General features: G+C 36.8%; 2 pseudogenes; one reads left to right on the top strand and one right to left on the bottom strand.

The window, feature by feature from the left end:
* Nucleotides 1-9471: 9471 nt before the first annotated feature.
* LOC149207141 (cytochrome P450 750A1 pseudogene) lies at nucleotides 9472-9960 on the bottom strand (annotated as a pseudogene).
* A 2163-nt stretch (nucleotides 9961-12123) lies between these two features.
* Nucleotides 12124-23139, top strand: LOC149207140 (ABC transporter B family member 15-like; annotated as a pseudogene).
* Nucleotides 23140-23503: the final 364 nt, after the last annotated feature.

Here is a 23503-nt window from a genome sequence, read left to right as displayed (position 1 = left end):
CCATTGATGATTTAAGCCTTTTAACCCCTAGTCGCTCTCATGTTGTAGGCAAGACAATGTCTAGAACCCAAAGTTGCTCTCATAGGCCTATGTGTCAGTGTCCATGGATTCTTTTCAACAGACCTGTGCCAGCGTCCCCGGGATTTGAGCCACTTTTCTAGCCCAGAATCCTAGCCTCTGCCAAAAACTTTTATAACCTTCAGAATCCATCAAAGGCATGATGAAAATATAAACAAATAAAAAATCAACCTCAGGGCTAGGCCTGAAAATCCCCAACTGGGACTAACATTTTGTCAAACACTTGGCATCAATGCAACCTACATGTCTAGGATATAATATAGAGCCCATAAACTGAGGCTAATCTCACTAGGATATAATATAGAGCCCATAAACTGAGACTAATTAGTTTCATAAATAAATGTGCCAAAAAATGCCTTTTTTTCCTTTTAATGTCTTTGCCTTAGCCTTTGCCAATTTTCCTTATCCAAAACACACATCCTGTGATGCCCACTAGGATATCTTTGCCCAACATTTAGCTTGGAATAAGTGGCACTTAATAGTGGTCTTATTTTGCCTTTATTAAATGTTATTACATGAATTTTCACGAGGGTTGTTACAAATATGAGCTCTTTTTCTATTATGATCTATGAGCACCTGTACTAGTTAATGTGTTGATTTTATGGCTAGTTGGCCATGGACTTTATCTTGGTTATATGTTGGTTATATGCACAGTTATATGATGTATTCTTACTATCGATCTCTGTCATGATTTAATGAGTTATTGAATGATTGATGAATGCATGGGTTAACAAGTGTTGTTGCAACTAGCCTGAGAGGGCATTGAGCCTTCTTGATTATTTCAGATGAAGTTAAGATGATCATGATCAAATATGCATTCATGACTTGTAAATACTATATTTAGCATCTTTTTGACAGAATGCCTATTATGTACTAACATGTTTTGAGCAAACCCTAGCTTGATTATTTATTGCACATACTTGTCATCATCTTTCATTCTATTCTGGATTGTTCTCACCATTTCTGAGCAATGGCCTATAGGCCATCGCTGAAAAAAGTGGAACAGATCTCAGAAATGCTCGCACAGAATAGAGGGATTCTAGTTATAATCACACGCATGAAGGCTTGTGGGTGCAATTATAGTCTTCCAAAAAATATTATCCTCTATATTTGAAAATTTTGGCAGATATATATATATATATATGTCAATCAGCAAAATTTCATTATTTCCTCAAAAATGTATGACATTCAGCGTGTTGATTTGTCTTTGCTCTCTTCACTTCACTCCAACCGGATTTGTTAGCCAGTAGAGCAATGTGGAAACTTTAAATGTACTGATAATAGATACAAAGCTTACATATACAAAAAGTAATTATCATGCAAAACACCAACAAAACTAGAAACAACCTGCAAAGAGCATTTATAGATGATGAAGTGATGCATCAATCACACCTTGTCCCATAGTGTGGCCCGAGCCTTGATGAACATGGAAATAAATGTGAACCAGCCCCGATTAAAATTTGCCCAACCTTTCACTTGTTCTACGATGGATCCAACACATAGAGGCAAGACGGTCAAGGATTTCTCCTTGGGTTAACTGAATATCATTAATGTAGGAAATAATCACATTGAAGTCCTCATATCTCTGCTCCCTCAAGACATCCAGTCTGTCTACAATAACCCACAGTTGTTTCGCAATTGTGACAAGTGAGGGCAGTTGCAACACCCTCCCAAGAGACTGCAGGACTATGACCTCTTCCTCCCCTTTCACGCTGCTTCGTGACTTGTCTTGTCCCACCACTGGATTGGTTTACTCACCCTACATTCATCTTGGGCCAACTCCTCGCCCGGCATAACCCCACTTTCGATTCATTTTCAATGCAGCAGTGCAACACCAAGGGTAAGACATCCCAAATCATCCACAGAGGTGCACAACCAACCACCTACTTTATGATTTCTACATAAAGGCATAGTCACCAACTCTTTCGACAACTTCCTAGCTAACCAAACCTGCCACCTAAGAGGGCCACAATAGAAACCTGCAGTGGCACTCTTCCATAAAGATACCTTGCCATAGAGAATTATGCCACCAAGCTCCTCACCAAAGTGGCAAGAAACTCCCCTTTTCCCTGCAACACAACACAATGCCACCACCTTGCACCTACAATACCTTAACCAGGTCCACCGAACCTCCACACTTAACCCATTGGGGAAAACCGTAGATAGAGACTCCACCCACAGAGAAAACCAGGACCAGAACTTCGAAATAACGCTCAAGAACAAAACCACGCACAAAGAAATAACATAAACAAATACTTACCCAAATTTCGCCCCCTCCAGAACAAATGCGACCATGATTGGAAGATGATTCCAGATTCTTTGAGACAAAGCCAACCCTTTACAATGCTTTCCTGGGCAACAAGCAACCCTTAGGCCAAGCACCTAGATCCACATCACCCAACTCTTCACTGCAACCAACAACTCCTTAAACTCATACTCCCTTTCACCAAACTAGAGTGCAGTTACACCACCAATACCGGAGGAGATGCAAAGGGAAGGAGCATGTTAACACTCAATCGGGGTAACCTCATTTACCTTCCCTCCCATACCAAAATGTCGAACGACATGGAGAACACTAGCTTTCCCATTTTTATAAACTGCCTTAACCTTCTCGATTGTTCTGTCTCGCTTCCTCCACTTGGCTTGGTTGTTGCCCAAGCCCTTGCCATGTTCCATATTAATTGTAAACTTCATTCCTTATGACATCTCGTATTGTCAGGGTTGTCGAGTCAATCACCCGATTAGAGTGATATACATATGAAAAAAGGGAGGAGATTATAAAACATGTCATGTAAAATTATCATACATATATATATAGCTCTCTCTCTCTCTCTCTCTCTCTCTCTCTCTCTCTCTCTCTCTCTCTCTCTATATATATATATATATATATAATTCATATAATTAAAAGAATATGTATATATTTATAAATGTAAATTTACATATAACCTAAAAAGTGTTCTAAAGAAATAATATAGATTCTTTTAACTTTAAACTTATTAGAGGCATCGAATATTTGGAGATAAAAGTACTTTTCAAAGTTTTGTAGTTAAAGAAAAAGGTTTTTTTAGAGGGATTACATTTTTATTGGGCTCCAATGTTTCCTTGACATAGGTTTGCTATAGTTGGCTCCCATCATTCACTCATCTTTAAATTTTGAACTTAAAATATAATAAAAACTAAAACATAAACAAATGTCTTTCTGATTAATCAGGTCATTATAATTTAATCAAATCCTAATGATGCCATTAATCCGAAAAACATTTGTTTACAATATAGATCACAGATTTTTTTTATTAAATATATTAAAAAAATCATTTTTTTATAAAATCATTTTTTTAATAGATATAAAATATAATTAAAATTTGTTAAAATGACATATCTCAATTTTCAAAAAATATTATTTATATTTAAAAATATATTTTAAATAATTAAATATAAAATAATAATAATAAATTTCTTCCCTTTATAAATGTATTACGTAACTTGTTAATGAAGCAATATTAAGATTAACATAAATAACTATACAACAATTAAATTTATGAAAACATATATCTGATTTACATTATGAAACATTTGGATGGATTTGATATTCTATGTTCATTGATAGGGTGTTTTTTGGACGGAAGGAAATAAGTTAAGATAAAACAAGTTAATGGTTAAGATCTAGAGATGTGTTTTAGGAGGGAAAGATTTCTCTTTACAGATTATGAGATAATTTTAGATGATGTGATCTTCCTTAAATAATAATGATGGATCATTCATTAATAGTTGTCTCACAATTAATTAATTTCACAACTAAATTAGTTCACTAAAAAATAAAAATAGAAACCAACTTCCTCATTACAAATTTATTCATAACTCAATTTGAATTGATTTTTTAATTGCCAATTAAGAGCTCCATCTCCCAATTCTAAATTAATTCACTAAAAATATAAAAATAAAACCAACTTCCTCCTTACAAGTTTATTCATAACTCAATTTGAATTGATTTTTTAATTACCAATTAAAGGCTCCATCTCCGATATTCTAAATTAAATTAGTTCACTAGAAAATAAAAATAAAAACCAACTTCCTCATTACAAGTTTATTCATAACTCAATTTGAATTCATTTTTTAATTACTAATTAAAGGTTCCATCTCCAATATTCTAAATTAGTTCACTAAAAATAAAAATAAAAACAAACTTCCTTAATACAAGTTTATTCATAACTCAATTTTCTAAATTAGTTCACTAAAAATAAAAATAAAAACAAACTTCCTTAATACAAGTTTATTCATAACTCAATTTAAGTTCATTATTTAATTGCCAATTAAAAACTCCATTTCCTATATTCTAAATTAATTCACTAAAAACATAAAAATAAAAACCAACTTCGACATTACAATTTATCCATAACTCAATTTGAATTATATTTGAATGGCCAATTAAGGGCTCCATCTCACAAATATGAGCTTCTAGGATTTTTTTTATTAAGATGTGACCTGTGACCTGAACAATCATTGATTTAGGGCCGGGATAATTAAAGGTCTCCGCAACGTGATTCATTACACATTTATTAATAACTCAATTTGAATCCAATTTTTACCACAGCTCCCAAATAGGATCCTTGCATATTAAAGCTCCTTTAATAGTAGAAGGCGCGATTACCTTCCATTTGAAAGTATCTTTTATGTCGAGTTAAGAGGAAGAATTCTGGCCTGTTGGGATAAATAGAGTATTCTAATGTAAGTTTATAATTCTAATTTACTTATTATAAGAATTATTTAACTATGTAGGATTTAAATATAATTTTAAATTGGAAATTGAAATGTATAGGGAGTAGAAATTAAGTTTATAATTTATTAGGAAAGTGTGAAAAATAGTATGTGTAATATATATTTATATAATTTATTAAAAAAAAATGAATTAACAATTAAAAAAGTTAAACATATTATTAGTGTAATGTCATAAATATAATTTAAGATTTCATGATGATAAAATAAAAATTATCGTTAATAAAATTTTAATGTACAATGGTTCAAATGCAATAATCAATATACTAGAAGTCAACAAAATATATTTGGAGATATTTTTCCAATTCAAAAAAGATGGCAATATTAGAAAGACTTGATTCAGATCAATAGAATTAATACTAATTAATAACATGATTTTGATTTTTTTTTCAATTTATCTTTTAATTTAGATAATGAATATAAATAAATACACTTTTTAAATTCATTTGTTCAATATGTCACCATTTTTTCTTTTTTCTTTTTATTTCATGAGAATGATTTTTCACCAAAAATGATAATTCAAAAAGGTGTTCAACCACTTAAGAAATTAACAAGGCATTAAAAAATAATATTCGTCTAAAATAAATATTTTTGCAATAATTTTTATAAGAGATTTATTTTATTTGAATGTTATCATTATCAATATTTTTCACAAAAAATGATCATTCAAAAAGGTGTTCGGCCACTTAAGAAATTAACAAGGCATTAAAAAATAACATTTGTCTAAAATAATTATTTTTGCAATAATTTTTATAAGAGATTTATTTTATTTGAATGTTATCATTATCAATTAAACCATTGTTTGTGGATGACAATTCATTTGTTCAATATGTCTTCATTTTTTCTTATGTTTATTTCATGAGCTTAATTATTCATGAAAAATGATACCTCAAAAAGGCGTTTTAACAACATGAGAAATTAATGAGCCATAAAAAAAGCACTTGTCTAAGACCATTGTTTATGGATGTGTCTTTATCCATTTAAGAGAAATGAGATTTCTAATCATTGAAAAACTTGATTAAGGTATGTGTATTGAGAAACATAGAACTTTAAGAGGTAAATATACATATCTAAGACAAATGTTTTTTCAACAATACATCCTTAGATGCATAATTTGATAATGAGATAAAGACTTCAAAATATATATTTAGGATATAAAATCTATGAAGCCATGAAACTGATAGAAAATATTTTTTTGCTTGTATAACCCATCACAAATTATATAAAACCTATTTAATTAGAATCCATTACATCTTTAACATCTGTCCATGATCAATATATATCACCAAAAATTGCCTCAAACAGATAATACCACTTGTATTTGCAATCATTTTTATCATAAAAAATTGTTAAATAAATTTTAATTTTCTTAAATAATTTGATTATTCAAACTCTATTATACTACTCTATAATTATTCTCACCTCGATTATTCTGCTATCAATTATTTTTTGCATAAAAAAACAAACTCTAAGCAATAACCCTGCATATTACACTTATTTAAACATAATGTGAATATCAAAATTACCATAATATTTGCAAGAACAACTAAGCACAATACATCACCAATAACGATCACATCTCACATAGCCACTCAAAACAATGCATTAAAGAAACTACTAGCCTACGCTAAAGTTGGCGAGAAGACGTCGGCTACTGATGATGATGATGATGATGGTTAACATCCGCTGAGACCAAATAATGATCTATCGGACCTAAAAAGACAAATTATTTATTTTGATTTAAGATTTTATTCCTATGCTCAAAAAGCTTGGAGAGAAGCCTCCCGAGTTCACTATAATTTTGGCATTGTAAAAGGCTAGGAAGGTGAGTATTGTAACAAAGGTTGTGAAATTGAGATCTAATGTGGTTGTATGCAGGGCACTCTAAGAGGAAGTGGTTTTCATCCTCGATGCTCCTATTCTCACAAATATGGCAGATCCTTTCCATCCATGGTGTTTTAGGAACTGCCTAGCGGCCAGTTTCACTATGGAGCTCATGAGAATTCGTTCTAATCTTTGCTATATTAATTTTCTTTTTTGAGCTAGTTAGAATAGAGAAATACTTTTGATCTTCAAGGGTGGGGTTGATGACCTTCTTATAATAACTTAATTTTCTTTTAGACGCTAAATCTTTCTCACACCACAATTTTTCTTTGAACTTAGAAGTAACAATATCTTTAATGTTATTTATGTTTTGCAAAGCATCATTCTCATTGATCTCCCAATAGTTTAACCAGGCCCTTGTGTCCTTATGCCATCCTCGGTTAAGCCTTAGGTGATTTTGGCTGGAATTTAAAGCTAGCTTAGGAAGTCTATGATTGTCTATGTTATTGAGCTTGTGCTTGTACATCAGAAACCTGAGCATAGCTAGGCTCTCAATAGAAGAAAGACCCGCTTCTATAAGGAGAATAGGATAGGGTGTATTACTTTTAATCTTCAGGTTATAAGTTATAAAACGCTTCTGGATTTGCTCAATCTTCCTCCATGATTCTCTGGAGATGATGCAGCCCCAAACTTCACAGCCATATAAGATAACAGGAGTGACTAAAGTTTCAAAGAGGAACTTCTTTTTATCCCACATTACGAGGTTTGTTGTTTTACAATTATTTTCAAGACCAAAATAAGCTTTCCATCCCCCATTGATCCTTTTCTCAATGCTATGGTTCCAGTTGAGCTTGTGATGGATATCAATTCCTAGGTACTTGTAAGAATACACTTCCTCCAAGTTATTATTGTCATACGTAAAATTAGCGCAAGTGTCCTTCTTAGATTTGATAATCATAACTTTTGTTTTGTCTGTGTTAACAGTCATACCCATGGTAGAGCAGAAATCCTTAAGAAGCTTGAGTTGCTTATCAAGATCAGAAGGGCGCCTTGCCAAAAGAACAATATCGTCAGCATAGAGAAGAAGGATAATGACTATCCCAGCTAAGATTGTGCCACCACATCCTGCTTCTTCTAAATAACCTTCGAGCTTATCGATGTAAATGCCAAATAGAGTAGGGGAGAGGGGGCAACCTTGTTTAACTCCGATGTTACACTTAATATCTTTTGACCACCCCTCATTTCTCTTTAGCTTGGCAATTACGTTCTCGTATAGCCTTATAGCAGCAGCTCTTAACTCAAGAGGAACCTTTAGCTCTTCTAACCTATTCCAGAGGTTGTATCTAGGAACTGTATCGAACGCCTTTCTAAAGTCTACAAAGCAGCAAAATAAATTGGATTTATCATTACGACATTCCTCCGCAATGATCCTTAGCGTAACAAGGTGGTCAGTTGTTGAGTGATGCCTTCTGAAACCTGCTTGGCCTTTAGCCCGCTTACCTTCACTTTCAAGCCATATGCTTAACTTTTTTTCCAGAATACTACCATATAATTTGGCTAAGAGAGGGCTGATCATAATTGTTCGATAGTTAGAGGGGTTATTTGTATCTCCACTTTTAAAAATAGGGATAATGAGGCTCTCAGTCCAAGGCTTAGGGAACCCTTGCTTAACAGCTTGATTGAAAAGCTTGTGGATGTGGGGGATGAGGACAGGGCCTCCAATTTTTAAGATTTCTGCCTGGTACCCTTCAATGTCCTTAGCTTTCCCATTCGCGAGGCGATTAACCCCAAACTTAATGTCTTCTAAAGAGAAGACTTCTTTCGTTGTGAGCAGGGTTTCCAAATTATCCGTGACATTAGGAGATTCATAAAGCTTTTTAAGATAAGAATTCCAATCGTGAAGAGCAATTTTATTATTATCCTTAGTCTTCCTGGTCAGAATCTGCCTCCAAAATTTCTTAGGAGCTACCTTAGAGAGGTGTAAGAGATTCTCCTGTCTTTGACGAATGTACTGCCTCTTTTTCCTTTTAATTAGGGCTTTGTATATTCTTATCTTGTCCATTTTAAGAGAATCATTAACAGCTTCCTTAATTGCTCTCCTCGCATTTTTACAATCTTTGTCATACCAAGGATTGGTTTTGCTATTTCTTTTATTATTTGAGACTTCAATTGAGAACATTTTAATAGAATATGAGAGGGTTGTAGTAAATTTATGATATAGGCCTTCTATGTTATCTATGCTAGATAAAGGAGGCAAATTAGTTTTTAATTCATTTAGAAAGAGGTCCTTTTTATTTTTATCAAATATTAAGTTCTTTTGGTTGTAAGTATTATTTTCTATGGGAACTCTATGCATGACAAAATTGAGGGTTATAAGTAAAGTCCTATGATTGGAGTCAGGCTCGTGGTCGTTTAAGATGTCAAAGTTTATCATTTCGTTGTATAATGGAAGATCGGAAATAACGTAGTCTACCACGCTGCTACCAAGTCCATGGATGCAGGTCATCTTGCTGGAATTGGGCCACTACAAACCTATATCTTCTTAATTTTCCAAATTCTAAACACAATTCAATGGCAACCTCAAGTTTGGGAATACAAAGAGGGGAATTTCTCTTGGGAGTGTCATTGCATGCGCTTCCTTTATATACAGTTGGGACGAATCACCTTCAAACCTCTAATTAAAAGTGTGCAGTAGTTGAGCCAATGCAAGCGAAATCGTGGGAAGAGCCATAGGGGGACTAGGGAATCCTCTCCTTCCTGCGCCAAATGGGAGCATCCTCAAGTCTTGAGTATTTGTTAAGTCCGTATAATCATTATGTCCACCGAAAGAGCCATAGGGGGACTAGGGAATCCTCTCCTTCCTGCGCCAAATGGGAGCATCCTCAAGTCTTGAGTATTTGTTAAGTCTGTATAATCATTATGTCCACCGAATTCCTCCACAAATCTTTCTGGTTTGAATTTTGAAGCATATTTTCCCCATACAGTAGGATCCCTTCCTATGGCCCACACATTCACCAATAACGTTGTTTTCTTCGGTATATGATATCCTTCTACTGTCATAGTTTCTGCAGATTCGTGAGGAGCCGATAGCGGCACTCCTGGGTATAATTGCAGAGTCTCTTTCAACACACTGTGGAGGTATTTCATGCTTGCCACATCTAAGTCATTAACTTTTCCATGGCTGCCAACTGTACATTCAATTTCTTCCTGTAATCTCTTCATTGCATGGGGATTTATGAGAATCTCACTCATTGCCCATGCTATGGTAATGGTCGTCGTCTCCATTCCGGCGGCGAACATGTCATGACAAATTCAATTCATTTCTCATGTTAGTAGAAGGAGTGGAGTGACTGAGTATTAAGAATTAGAAAACTGAAAGAGGGAATGATGCCCGAGAGACTTACAAACATAATTGCCTTGATGGTTTCTCGTGTGATTTGGGCGTCCTGCTGCTCACTCTAGATCTGAAGCAGCACATCAACAAAGCTTTTACAATGTTCTGCTTCAGCCCCCGGCTGGCCATCCAAGGATAAGTCCATGCGATGCTCCATATGGTCATGTATGAATTTCTAAGCGAATAAATCGAACATTTTGTTGGCCTCCTTCATTCGTTGATAGATACCTTGCAAATCAAGCCAGTCCAAATAAGGAATAAAATTTCCAATGTCAAAAGCTCCCGCTGAAGACATCGCTCTTTATCTTGCTCTTGTAGACTTACTCTTGCAGGCAGTTGTCATGGTTTTAGGAGGGTTGGCCTTGAGCTTGAACTGAACCCAAATGACAGCAAAACATACCAGAATGCTCACAACCATGATCCCCATCCCCATGGCCATCTCCACAACAATTATGGGAGTTCGAATTGAGGAACGCTTCTTGGCCCAGACACTTGATGAATCCACCCCACCTCCGAGCAGGGCTTGGTTCCAGGGCAAGCCGAGCAATTATGTATGCATTTCCTGTCATTGGCCGAACTACAACACAAAGACTGACACATTCCAGCGAGACTGATACATTCCAGCGAGGCACTCATGGCTATAAGGCACACAGAGCTTTAACGATCTCTAACAAATACTCTGGTAAACCAGAGATGATGACGAATATTCATAAGTTCCATAGAGAATTGCAACGAACTAATACCGTTCTTCCCATAGAGAATTGCAATGAACTAATACCGTTTTTCAATTTGATGGTTCAGGTTATTTCTATCCTAACACTTAAATCAAAGGCTAAGAAAGAAACAGATGATACGAGAGGGAATTCATTTCAGAGGGGAACGCCTTAAGGCATAATTAATGAAAACATACATCTGATTTACATTAGGAAACGTTTGGATGGATTTGATATTCTATGTTCATTGTTCACTGGTGCCGGTATCCGTGGTTTAGTATTTTATATTCGCTTAAACATCAACTGACATTCAAAAGACGCAAGTCATTCAGAAGTTGCAAGTCATGATACTCTAATTTTTGTTGGTGTTTTTATAGACGGAAAGAAATAAGTTAAGAGAAAACAAGTTAATGGTTAAGATCTAGAGATATGTTTTAGGAGGGAAAGCCTCTTGCAGATTATGAGATAATTTTAGATGATCTGATTTTCCTTAAATAATAATGATAAATCAATCAATAATAATTGTCTCACAATTAATTAGTTTCACAACTAAATTAGTTCACTAAAAAATAAAAATAAACCAACTTCCTCATTACAAATTTATTCATAACTCAATTTGAATTCATTTTTTAATTGCCATTAAGGGCTCCATCTCCCATATTCTAAATTAGTTCACTAAAAAATAAAAATAAAAACCAACTTCCTCATTACAAATTTATTCATAACTCAATTTAAATTCATTGTATTCATAACTCAATTTGAATTCGTTTTTTAATTGCCGATTAAGGACTCCATCTCCTATATTCTAAATTAGTTCACTAAAAAATAAAGATAAAACCAACTCCCTCATTACAAGTTTATTCATAACTCAATTTGAATTCATTTTTTAATTGCCAATTAAAATCTCCATCTCCCATATTCTAAATTAGTTCACTAAAAAATAAAAATAAAAACCAACTTTCTCATTACAAGTTTATTCATAACTCAATTTGAAATCATTTTTTAATTGCCAATTAAGGGCTCCTTCTCCCCAATATGATCTTCTAGGACTTTTTTATTAAGATGTGACCTATGACTTGAACAATCATCGATTTAGGGCCGGGATAAATAAAGGTCTTCGCAACGTAATTCATTACAAATTTATTAATAAGTCAATTCGAATCCAATTTTTAATTCTATGGGACTTTCTTATATCAAGATGTGACCTAAGGAATCAGTGATTAAGGACGGGATGATGAAAGACCTTTGGTTGCAGATTGCAATTATTATACATAAATACATTGTTTCGCTGAATGATCCACAAAGGTGAAGGACTCCCGTGTTTTTCCTGCACTGAAGAATATGGCAAGGGAACAAATACAGATGTCAAATCTGGAAGAACAACCAGACCTGCTTAAACCGCATGATTGTGTGGAAAGCAACACGGCTGTTTGTCCGAAGGATTCAGGCATCTCAATATGGAAACTTTTTAAGTATGTCGATTCATTTGATCTGTGGCTAATGGCATTCGGCACTGTAGGAGCCATTACAGATGGAATGACCATGCCTTTGATGCGCCCGCTTGTATTAAGTAATTTGATAGACAGAGTAGGAAATTTTGGTTCGGCATCCACAGGAGATTTTCGTCGTATTATCAACACGGTAATAATCATTTCCTTTACAACAAAACTTTGCATAATATTCATATTACATATTGATGAATGTGTCAGTGATGGTTACTTGCGCAGTATACTTTACGTCTGCTATATATATCAATCGCTGCGTTTTTTGTTGCATTTCTCCGTGGGTATTACATCTTCCTGTTTCTTTCACACCTTCTATAGTTAAATGGTTTTTGATGATCTTATCTATGACTAATGCTTTTCTTTGCTTTGTTTGATCAGAGGCGTTCTGTTGGGCAAGGACCAGCGAAAGGCAGGCATCTCGGATGCGTATAAATTATTTGAAAGCCGTATTGAGGCAGGGCGAGGGATTCTTCGACACCCAAAGAACTACCACAGCAGAAGTGGTTACCAGTATTACTAATGATACTCTCATTATACAGGACGTTTTAGCAGAAAAGGTGTGATCTTATTACTCTATTCTGTCATTTAATTTATCAATGTTCAGACTCTTCATTAAGTTCATCTAATTTATCAACGTTTGGACTCTTTACTATGTTTTCTAATTTTAATATTGCTAATTCTCTTGGGAGAATGTCCATCCTCAGCTACCCAACTTCGTCATGAATACTTCTTTATTCTTTAGTAGTTATTTTGTCACATTCTACTTGACATGGAGACTGGCATTAGCGTCATTTCCTTTCGTGATCATGTTGATCGTTCCCGGCATAATGTATAGACGGATTCTGGTGGGGACTTCTCGCAAGTTCACCGAAGCATATAATATAGTCGGTAATATTGCAGAGCAAGCTCTTTCATCCATTAGGACAGTCTTTGCCTTCGTTGGAGAGGAGAGGACAATGGCTAAGTTCTCCGATGCGCTCAATGGGACTGTAAAGCTTGGGCTTAAACAAGGTCTTGTCAAAGGCTTGGTAGTAGGAAGCGAAGGAGTGACCTTCGGTATCTGGGCATTCAACTCTTGGTACGGTAGCAGATTGGTAATGTATCATGGCGCTAGCGGAGGAAGGATTTTCGCAGCTTCAAGTTGCATAATTATGGGTGGCTTGTAAGCATTCTCGCTCTATTCATCTCTCTTTCTCATGTACTTCTATAATTGATCCTACAACGGGAAATTTACCACACTTTTGAAGTTCAAACAAAATCTCTGAAAGCACTGTTGCATTTACAGAGCTTTAGGGACTGCGCTTCCAAATATCAGATACTTTTCAGAAGCACGTGTTGCTTGTAAACACATCTTTGAGATGGTTGACAGCGAACCGATCATTGATTGGGAAGATGCAAAAGGAGAAATATTGAAAGAAGTCAGCGGTAAAGTTGAATTTAGAAACGTTGGGTTTGCATATCCATCTCGACTAGAATCCAAGATATTTCGCAATTTCTGTCTAACCATTCCCGCAAACAAGACTGTTGCGCTGGTGGGGAGAAGCGGGTCCGGCAAGTCTACGGTTGTGGCGTTGATAGAGAGGTTCTACGATCCCCTGGCTAGAGAGATTTTGCTGGATGGAGTGAACAATAAAACGCTACAATTGAAATGGTTGCGTTCCCAAATTGGACTAGTAAGTCAAGAACCTGCACTCTTCGCTACATCGATCAAGGAGAACATCTTGTTCGGAAAAGAGGGAGCCAGCATGGATCAGGTTATTGCTGCCGCCAAATATTCAAACGCTCACGATTTCATTAGTCAACTACCAGATGGTTATGACACACAGGTAATATTTAGGTTTTTACCCTCATTCTTCATTTCTAAAGTGTAGTCAATTTGAGTTTACTTTCTTCATTTGGGCAATACAGGTGGGTGAGCGCGGAGTCTAGTTGTTCTTGAAGATGTAATTTCAACTGCCAAAACCACTTCAGCAAAACCACCTGAGCATATCGGACCGCCTTTGGTCAGTAAGCTGTTTCCGTGCAATCGACTCCGATGAAATGAAATGTCTCCACGCGTCCTCTGTACCTTCTACGAAACCACTGCTCCATCGGAACGTAACATTTGGCAAACAAAGGTCTTCCGAAATCCACCTCAACCGTTCGATTCCATGAGAGCAAATCAACGGTTGTCGAACTTCACAAACCTGCAGCAAATAAATTTTAACGTGGCGTAAAAGTTTTTTGTTTGACCGTCGGTCCTGTCAGCAAGGGAAATAAATGCAAAGTTATTTTGATAGGTAAAAGGTTGGTCGAAAACTTTAATTTTAATGTTTTTATTTATTATGGAGGTATGGGTAAGAACAAGTATGTAATTTTTTTTGGTTGCATACGCATAGTATGTATTATATTTTTTTTGTTCGTTGACCATTCTGTAATGAAGTAGCAGAACGCACAGCAGTGCGTGTGTGAATGAAAAATAGAACGAAGACAAAGACCAGAGAATGATGCAGGGAATATAACGCACAGCGGTGCAAAACACAAGAAAAACCAGGGTTGAAATGTAATGGTTGTGTGTTGCTAAAACAAAAGGAAGAATGCACAGTAGCATGAATGACTATGTGAGTTTTTATTTTTGAAAATGAAATGCAATGTAAAAATTTTACAGCATATGTAAAAATTGTTTTACAACAGTATATGTAAAAGATTTTTACACCAGTAAATGTAAAAGGGATTTTTACACACCAGCAGTGTAAAATCTCAGGAGGAGACAGAGTAATTTTGTTGAAATGTTTTGGTGAATCCCTCTGAGTGAAAGAGGATGAATTTTGTATCAGAAATTTTGTTTTAATGAATACAAATCTTTTTATGGGTGTGTAATACTCTGTTCTTAGAAATCTATTAAATTTTCCCTGAGCTAAGATCCTGGAAAAAAACAGAGCATTGTCTCTGTGTTCAGTTTGTTTGTTTGTTTTTGGGATTTTACCAGAAAAATCCCCAACAGTGGTATGAGAGCAGGCTTAGGCTCTTTGAAGGTGTTCAAGAAGCTGAAAAAAGGGGTTCTTTTGTTGCAACAGCTTCTCCAGGAGAGTGAAGACTCAGTCAACAAAGGATTCAGGTATTCCTCAAAGTTTCCTTTGAGTTATTGTTGAAGAAACAATCAGTGTTTTTAAACACACAGTGAAGAATTTAAACCATAGTTGAGAATGCAAGGAATGGCCAGCACAAGCACTAGCATGGGTATGTTTAATACCCAGCTCCCACAGTTTAATGGGAAAAACTATGACTATTGGGCAATAACCATGAGAGCCCTGTTTGTCTCTCAAGATTTATGGGAATTAGTTGAAGATGGCTTTGAAGAACCAGCAGATGAAAATGAGTTTAATAGGTTAACTCAGGCAGAGAAGGATCTGCTGAAGAGCAATAGGAAGAAGGATTCAAAAGCCCGTGTATTTTTGTATCAAGCAGTGGACCAGAGTGTGTTTCCAAGGATAGCAGCAGCTAAGACATCCAAAGAAGCATGGCAAACTCTTAAGACAGCCTATCAAGGCATGGAGAAACTGAAGACAACAAAACTACAATTTCTGAGGAAAGATTTTGAGAATCTGTGTATGAAGGAGTCAGACAACATTGACTCATTCTTCACTCATGTGATTGGTCTGGTCACACAGATAAGGACTCATGGAGAAACTCTTGAAGAAAGGAGGATTGTGGAGAAAATATTGAGGGTCCTACCCTCAAAGTTTGATGTGATTGTCACCACCATAGAAGAGACAAAGGATCTCTCAAACTTTTCTGTTGATGAGCTCCATGCATCACTGGTATCACATGAGCAGAGGTTGAGTAGAAATGAAAACTCATCTCTAGAGCAAGCCTTTAAGACCCAGATGTCTTTTGGAAGAGGAAGAGGTCAAGGCAGAGGAAACAAGAGAGGAAGAGGCAGGAGTCAAAACAGAGGTGGAAGGAACAGCCCAGCAAATTCTCAAGGAAGAGGCAGCAATCCAAATCAGAACCAAGGCCAAGGCAACAGCCAACAAAGAGGACAACATCATGCTCAAGGACAAAGGTATGAAAAATCCAATGTCCGATGTTATTACTGTAAAAAATATGGGCATTATGACAGTGAATGTAAAAAGAAACAGTATGATATGAACAATAGATCTAGTGCAAACATTACTAGAGAAAACATCAGCCAAGATAATGTGTTGTTAGCTTGTAACATGGCTGAAACAAACAGTGAAGATATATGGTTTTTAGACTCAGGTTGCAGCAACCATATGACAGGAAACATAGCCATCTTTTCTACTCTAGATCAGAATGTGAAATCACAAGTCACACTAGGAACTGATAGCAAAATTTCTGTTATGGGAAAAGGAGAGGTAAAAATATTTACAAAGAAAGGTGAAAAGAAAACCATAGCAGATGTCTACTATGTCCCTGGAATGAGATGTAACCTCTTGAGTATTGGACAGCTTGTTCAAAAGGGTTACAATGTTTTCTTTGAAAATGATGTATGCACCATCATGGATAGAGCACCCAGCAAATGATGCATTGCTGAAGTGAAGATGACAAGGAACAGGATGTTCCCTCTTAGAATAAGGGCAGATTTGAAAAACAAAGATGTAATTGCAGCAGTTACCCAAGAGGCTTTCCAAAGTGTGCCAAAGGATGAAAATTGGTTGTGGCACTTGAGATTTGGACATCTCAACTTTGGAGGTCTTAACTTGTTGAGCAGAAAAGGAATGGTAAGAGGATTACCACTGATAGAGAAACCGGACAGCCTTTGTGAAGGTTGCATATTGGGTAAGCAACACAGAGAAAGTTTTCCATCAGGGAAAAGCATAAGGGCAAAGGCACCCTTAGAGATTGTCCACTCAGACTTATGTGGACCAATGCAAACTCCATCATTAGCAGGCAGCCAATATTTCCTAACATTCATTGATGACTTTACAAGAAAAACTTGGGTATATTTCCTTAAAAACAAAAGTGAAGTGTTTGAGAAATTTCGAAATTTCAAAGCACTTGTGGAAAACCAAAGCGGGCTGCATATCAAAGTTTTGAGAACTGATAGAGGAGGTGAGTATATCTCCAAGGAGTTTCTACGGTTTTGTAGAGAAAATGGAATTCACAAGCAATTTACAGCTAGGTACACCCCACAGCAAAATGGAGTTGCTGAAAGGAAGAACAAGACCATCATGGATATGGCGAGGAGCATGTTGAAGGCAAAGCATTTGCCAAATGATTATTGGGCTGAAGCTGTAAATTGTGCAGTTTACATTTTGAACAGGTGTCCTACAAAAGAGGTCATGAACAAAGTGCCCGAAGAAGCATGGAGTGGGAGAAAGCAAGGTGTCACCCACTTGAAAGTTTTTGGATGTGTGGCCTATGCACACTTCCAGATCAACTAAGGAAGAAGTTGGACAGCAAAGGGGAGAAATGTATTTTCATTGGATACAGTGAGGAATCCAAAGCTTACAGGTTGTATATCCCATCCACCAAGAAGTTTTTTGTCAGCAGAGATGTTCAATTCATTGAGGAGGAAGCTTGGGATGGAAGCATAGAGAAAACAGTGAATGTTAAAAACTGTTTGTCTCATGATGAAGATGATGAGGAGATGGCTGAAATACATCCCCAAACAGCAGCGCCAACACAAGGACAGCAAGAGACACCCTTGAGGAGAAATGAGAGTGCTTCTCCAAGCACACCACAAGGAGGAAATTCAAGTGCTTCTTCAAGCACTTGCACACCAAATGAAAGAGGTAAGAAGTTTAGAAATCTAAGTGACTTTTATGATGAAGGTATGAATTCATTATTTGCCTTATATTGTCATGTTGATGACCCTATTCATTTTGAAGATGCAATTAAAGATAAGAAATGGATAGAAGCTATGAATGAGGAGATGAATGCCATAGAGAGAAACATGACATGGGATTTGGTTGAGCTACCAAAAGGTAAAGAAGTCATTGGAGTTAAATGGGTCTACAAGACCAAAAGTAATGCTGAAGGCAAGATAGAAAGGCACAAGGCAAGGCTGGTTGTCAAGGGATACAAGCAGCAGTATGGGAGAGACTATGAGGAGACTTTCGCACCGGTTGCAAGAATGGAAACCGTGAGAGCAGTGTTGTCCATAGCAGCACAAAACAAATGGAAAGTTTACCAAATGGACGTGAAGTCAGCATTCCTAAATGGAGTGTTAATGGAAGAGGTTTACATTGAGCAACCTCTAGGCTATGAGAAGAAACGTGAAGAGCACAAAGTGTGCAAATTGAAGAAAGCTCTTTATGGGTTGAAGCAAGTGCCAAGAGCATGGTACAGTAGGATAGATTCCTATCTACTGGAAAATGGATTTGAGAAATGTGAGGGTGAACCCACCGTCTACATCAAAGAAAAGGATGGTAAAATTTTGATTGTTGTCTTATATGTTGATGATGTGATTTTCACAGGTAATGATGATCATCTCATTGAGAATTTCAAATCAGTCATGAAGGAAGAATTTGAAATGACTGACATGGGTTTGCTGAGATACTTCTTAGGAATAGAAGTAGATCAAAATGAAAATGGAATTTTTATCTCACAGGAAAAATATGTAAATGAAGTGTTGGGCAGATTTAATATGCAAGAATGCAAGGCAGCAATCACTCCCACAGTGATGGGATTAAAACTCAACAAAGAGGACAACAGCAAGGATTTTGATCCTAGCTTGTATAAGAGCATAATTGGCAGCGTTATGTATTTGATTGCAACTAGGCCAGATATAATGTTTGCTGTTAGTTTAATTTCCAGATTCATGGAGAAACCAAAAGAAGCACATTGGGAGGCAGCAAAAAGAATTCTGAGGTATGTCAAAGGTACTAAAATGTTTGGTATTTTATATACTGTCTCATAATGTTCAGATTTAATTGGATACACTAATAGTGATTGGGCTGGAAGTGTAGATGATCGGAAAAGCACTTCCGGTTATGCTTTTCACATGGGTTCAGGAGCCATTTCATGGGCTTCTAAGAAGCAGTCCATTGTAGCATTGTCTACAGCAGAGGCTGAATATGTGGCAGCTACAGCAGCAGCATGTCAAGCAGTTTGGATGAGAAGAATGTTAAGGAGCTTAGGCCAAGAGCAGGCAAAAGAAACGGTGATTTTTTGTGAAAATAGCTTAGCTATTGCATTATCAAAGAATTCAGTGTTCCATAAGAGAACGAAACACATTGATACAAGGTTTCACTACATCAGATAATTGGTGAACAATGGAGAAATTGTTCTAGAACATTGCAGGACTCAAGAAAAGGTAGCAGACATTCTGACCAAGCCACTGGATCAGAAAAGCTTTGAATTTTTGAGGAATTGTTTGGGTATGACTAAATGCCCAGCAGTTGAAATTAAAGGGGAGTGTTGAAGATGTAATTTCAACTGCCAAAACCGCTTCAGCAAAACCACCTGAGCATATCGGACCGCCTTTGGTCAGTAAGCTGTTTCCGTGCAATCGACTCCGATGCAATGAAATGTCTCCACGCGTCCTCTGTACCTTCTGCGAAACCACTGCTCCATCGGAACGTAACGTTCGGCAAACAAAGGTCTTCCGAAATCCACCTCAACCGTTCGATTCCATGAGAGCAAATCAACGGTTGTCGGACTTCACAAACCTGCAGCAAATAAATTTTAACGTGGCGTAAAAGTTTTTTGTTTGACGGTCGGTCCTGTCAGCAAGGGAAATAAATGCAAAGTTATTGTGATAGGTAAAAGGTTGTTCGAAAACTTTAATTTTAATGTTTTTATTTCTTACGAAGGTATGGGTAAGAAAAAGTATGTAATTTTTTTTGGTTGCATACGCATAGTATGTATTATATTTTTTTTGTTCGTTGATCATTCTGTAATGAAGCAGCAGAACGCACAGCAGTGCGTGTGTGAATGAAAAACAGAACGAAGACGAAGACCAGAGAATGATGTGGGGAATATAACGCACAGCAGTGCGAAACATAAGAAAAACCAGGGTTGAAATGTAATGGTTGTGTGTTGCTAAAATGAAGGGAAGAACGCACAGTAGCATGAATGACTGTGTGAGTTTTTATTTTTGAAAATGAAATGCAATGTAAAAATTTTACAGCATATGTAAAAATTGTTTTACAGCAGTATATGTAAAAGATTTTTACACCAGTAAATGTAAAAGGGATTTTTACACACCAGCAGTGTAAAATCTCAGGAGGAGACAGAGTAATTTTGTTGAAATGTTTTGGTGAATCCCTCTGAGTGAAAGAGGATGAATTTTGTATCAGAAATTTTGTTTTAATGAATACAAATCTTTTTATGGGTGTGTAATACTCTGTTCTCAGAAATCTATTAAAGCTTCCCTGAGCTAAGATCCTGGAAAAAAAACAGAGCATTGTCTCTGTGTTCAGTTTGTTTGTTTGTTTTTGAGATTTTACCAGAAAAATACCCAACCGTTGTTGGGAGGGCAAAAGCATTGCAAGAGTTATGCTCAAGGGTCCTTGTCTTCTACTTCTAGACGAGGCCACAAGTGCTCTAGATGCAGAGTGAGAGAGAATCGTTCAGGATGCTCTAGACAAAGCTTCAGTTGGACGCACAACTATTGTAGTAGCTCATTGCCTCTCCACCATCCGCAACGCAGACATGATTGCGGTGGTTCAAAGTGGTCATGTGATCGAGACAAGTATGCTACATGAAGATCTGATCTGTAAACCCAATGGAGCATACGCTGCTTTGGTGAAACTACAACAGGCTGCGGCAGATAAGCCAGATGATAGATTCGAAGACACTACTATGCTAGACCAGTCTTTGGTAACAAGGAGTTCCAGCATATATTGTAGATCGAGTTCGAACGCGTCTGTATCAACCCATCCAGAACTGGTACATGAAGACAAGCTCCCTTCCACCACTTCATTCTGTCAACTGTTTCTTTTAAATGCCCCAGAATGGAGGCATTCTCTATTGGGTTGTTCAGGAGCCTTAGGCTCCGGAGCCGTTCAACCTGTTTTTCCCTTATTCCTTGGGGCAGTTGTATCTGTATTTTTCCTTCAGGAGCATGACCAGATCAAATCCAGTATCGAATATTACTCCTTCATGTTTGTGGCTGTGGGAGTAATATCGTTTTCAGCAAACATGTTACAGCATTACAATTTTGCAGCTATGGGGGAATATCTTACTAAAAGGGTTCGATAGTGAATGCTGTCCAAAATCCTTACATTTGAGATTGGGAGGTTCGATAATGAGGAGAATTCTAGTGGAGCTGTTTGCTCTAGACTAGCAATAGATGCTAATGTGGCAAGTATCTGACCTTAAAGTTTTAATATTTCCAATAAAATTGTGAATTGTGTTACAGTATTCTAATTATTCGAATATGCAATTTGTGATACAGGTGAGATCTCTGGTCGGAGATCGTATATCGTTACTTGTAGAAACTTCGGCAGCTGTTGTAATAGCCTTCTCGATGGCTTTGATAATAGCATGGCGTCTTGCAGTTGTAATAATCGTAGTGCAACCCATTATTGTATTATGTTTCTACACTAAAAGGGTTCTCCTCAAGGCCATGTCTCAAAAGGCTATAAAAGCTCAAGATCAAGGTAGTCAACTCGCAGCAGAGGCCGTGGCTAATCATCACACTATTAGTGCCTTCTCTTTACAGGAGAAAATCCTCTCTCTCTTCCAAAAGAGTCAAGAAGAACCTCGCAGAGAGATTATCAAACAATCTTTGTTTGCGGGATTTGCTCTTGGAACATCGCAATGCATCACACTATGCAATACGGCTTTGAACTTTTGGTATGGAGGACATCTTGTATCAAAAGGACAAATCACATCCAAAGATTTTTTCCAAATTTTCCTCATTCTGATAACCACAGGAAAAGGTATAGCAGAAGCAGGAACTATGAGCAGTGACATTGCTAAAGGATCCGATGCAGTCAAATCTTTGTTTGGCATACTGGACAGAGAAAGCCGCTTAAACCCAGAGGATGAGAGAGGTGAGAAAGCGGATAAGATAGAAGGAAACGTGGACCTGAGAAACTTGGACTTCGCTTATCCATCTCGTCCTGGTGTTATGATCTTCAAGAACTTCTGCTTGAGCATAAACGCAGGCAAAAGCATGGCTCTGGTAGGACAAAGTGGATCCGGAAAATCGACTATCATTGGATTAATTGAAAGGTTTTACGATCCCCTAAAAGGATCGGTGAAAATCGATGGCAGCGACATCAGGAGGTTCAATTTGAAGAGTTTGAGGAACCACATAACTCTGGTAGGTCAAGAGCCCACGCTGTTTGGAGGAAGCATTCGAGACAACATTCTCTACGGAAAAGAGAATGCAAGCGAGGTAGAGATAATCGAAGCTGCAAAGGCTGCGAATGCTCATGACTTCATTAGGTAAATACTGCAATTTTCCAATTGAAACAGAATGTTTATGCAATAATACATATATTCAATCAGCTGTGGTTAAGCAGATTGTTTCTGGAATAAATTAGGACGGACTGAATATGGCAGTGAATTTAACTTGGATTTGTGTATCTCTTTGGAGAAAGGATACGAAACAAATTGTGGAGACAGAGGAGTGCAATTATCGGGAGGGCAAAAGCAACGCATTTCTATAGCCAGGGCGATCATAAAGAATCCGAGCATATTACTGCTGGACGAGGCCACCAGTGCGTTGGACAGCCAATCGGAGAAGATGGTTCAAGAGGCCCTGGGCAGAATAATGGTGGGAAGAACGAGTATTGTGATAGCTCATAGACTGACAACCATTCAAAATGCTGGTTCGATTGCTGTGATTGAAGATGGGAAAGTGATTGAGCAGGGAAGTCATTCGTATCTGATGAGCAAAGGAAAAGGCAATCCATATTACTCTCTCGTCAGTATCCAGCTAGGCTACCACTAGATTCTCACCTCCCTCATTTAAAGGGTCAAAAGTATTCTGGCGTGATCCATGTCCTAAATCTTTCCAAATGCCTTCAGCCAAATTTTGAAGTTGAATTTCATTTCGTTATTTGTCCACGCCCTAAATCATTCAAAATGTTGTCGGCCAAATTTGGAATTTGTACTGTCATCTGTATGACATTTGGTCGTTTAACGTTGATGTCATAATTATATGTTGTAACGAATCATCCAAATTATAATAAAATCAGTTAGCTTCTTGCACGGAATCTTGACATGACTCGGAATTTCAAGTGAAAACGATGGAATATATTTGCTCAATAGTCTCTTAATTTTAAAATAAATTATACTTTATCACACCTTAACGT

This window comes from Pinus tabuliformis, chromosome 1_2 (genome assembly GCF_031772625.1).
Source record: "Pinus tabuliformis cultivar Carrire ecotype Pingquan chromosome 1_2, CPIR1, whole genome shotgun sequence".
In the NCBI taxonomy this organism is placed as follows: Eukaryota; Viridiplantae; Streptophyta; class Pinopsida; order Pinales; family Pinaceae; genus Pinus; species Pinus tabuliformis.
The sequence above is the reverse complement of the archived record's forward strand: the minus strand, read 5'-3'. Positions and strand labels throughout refer to the sequence as shown.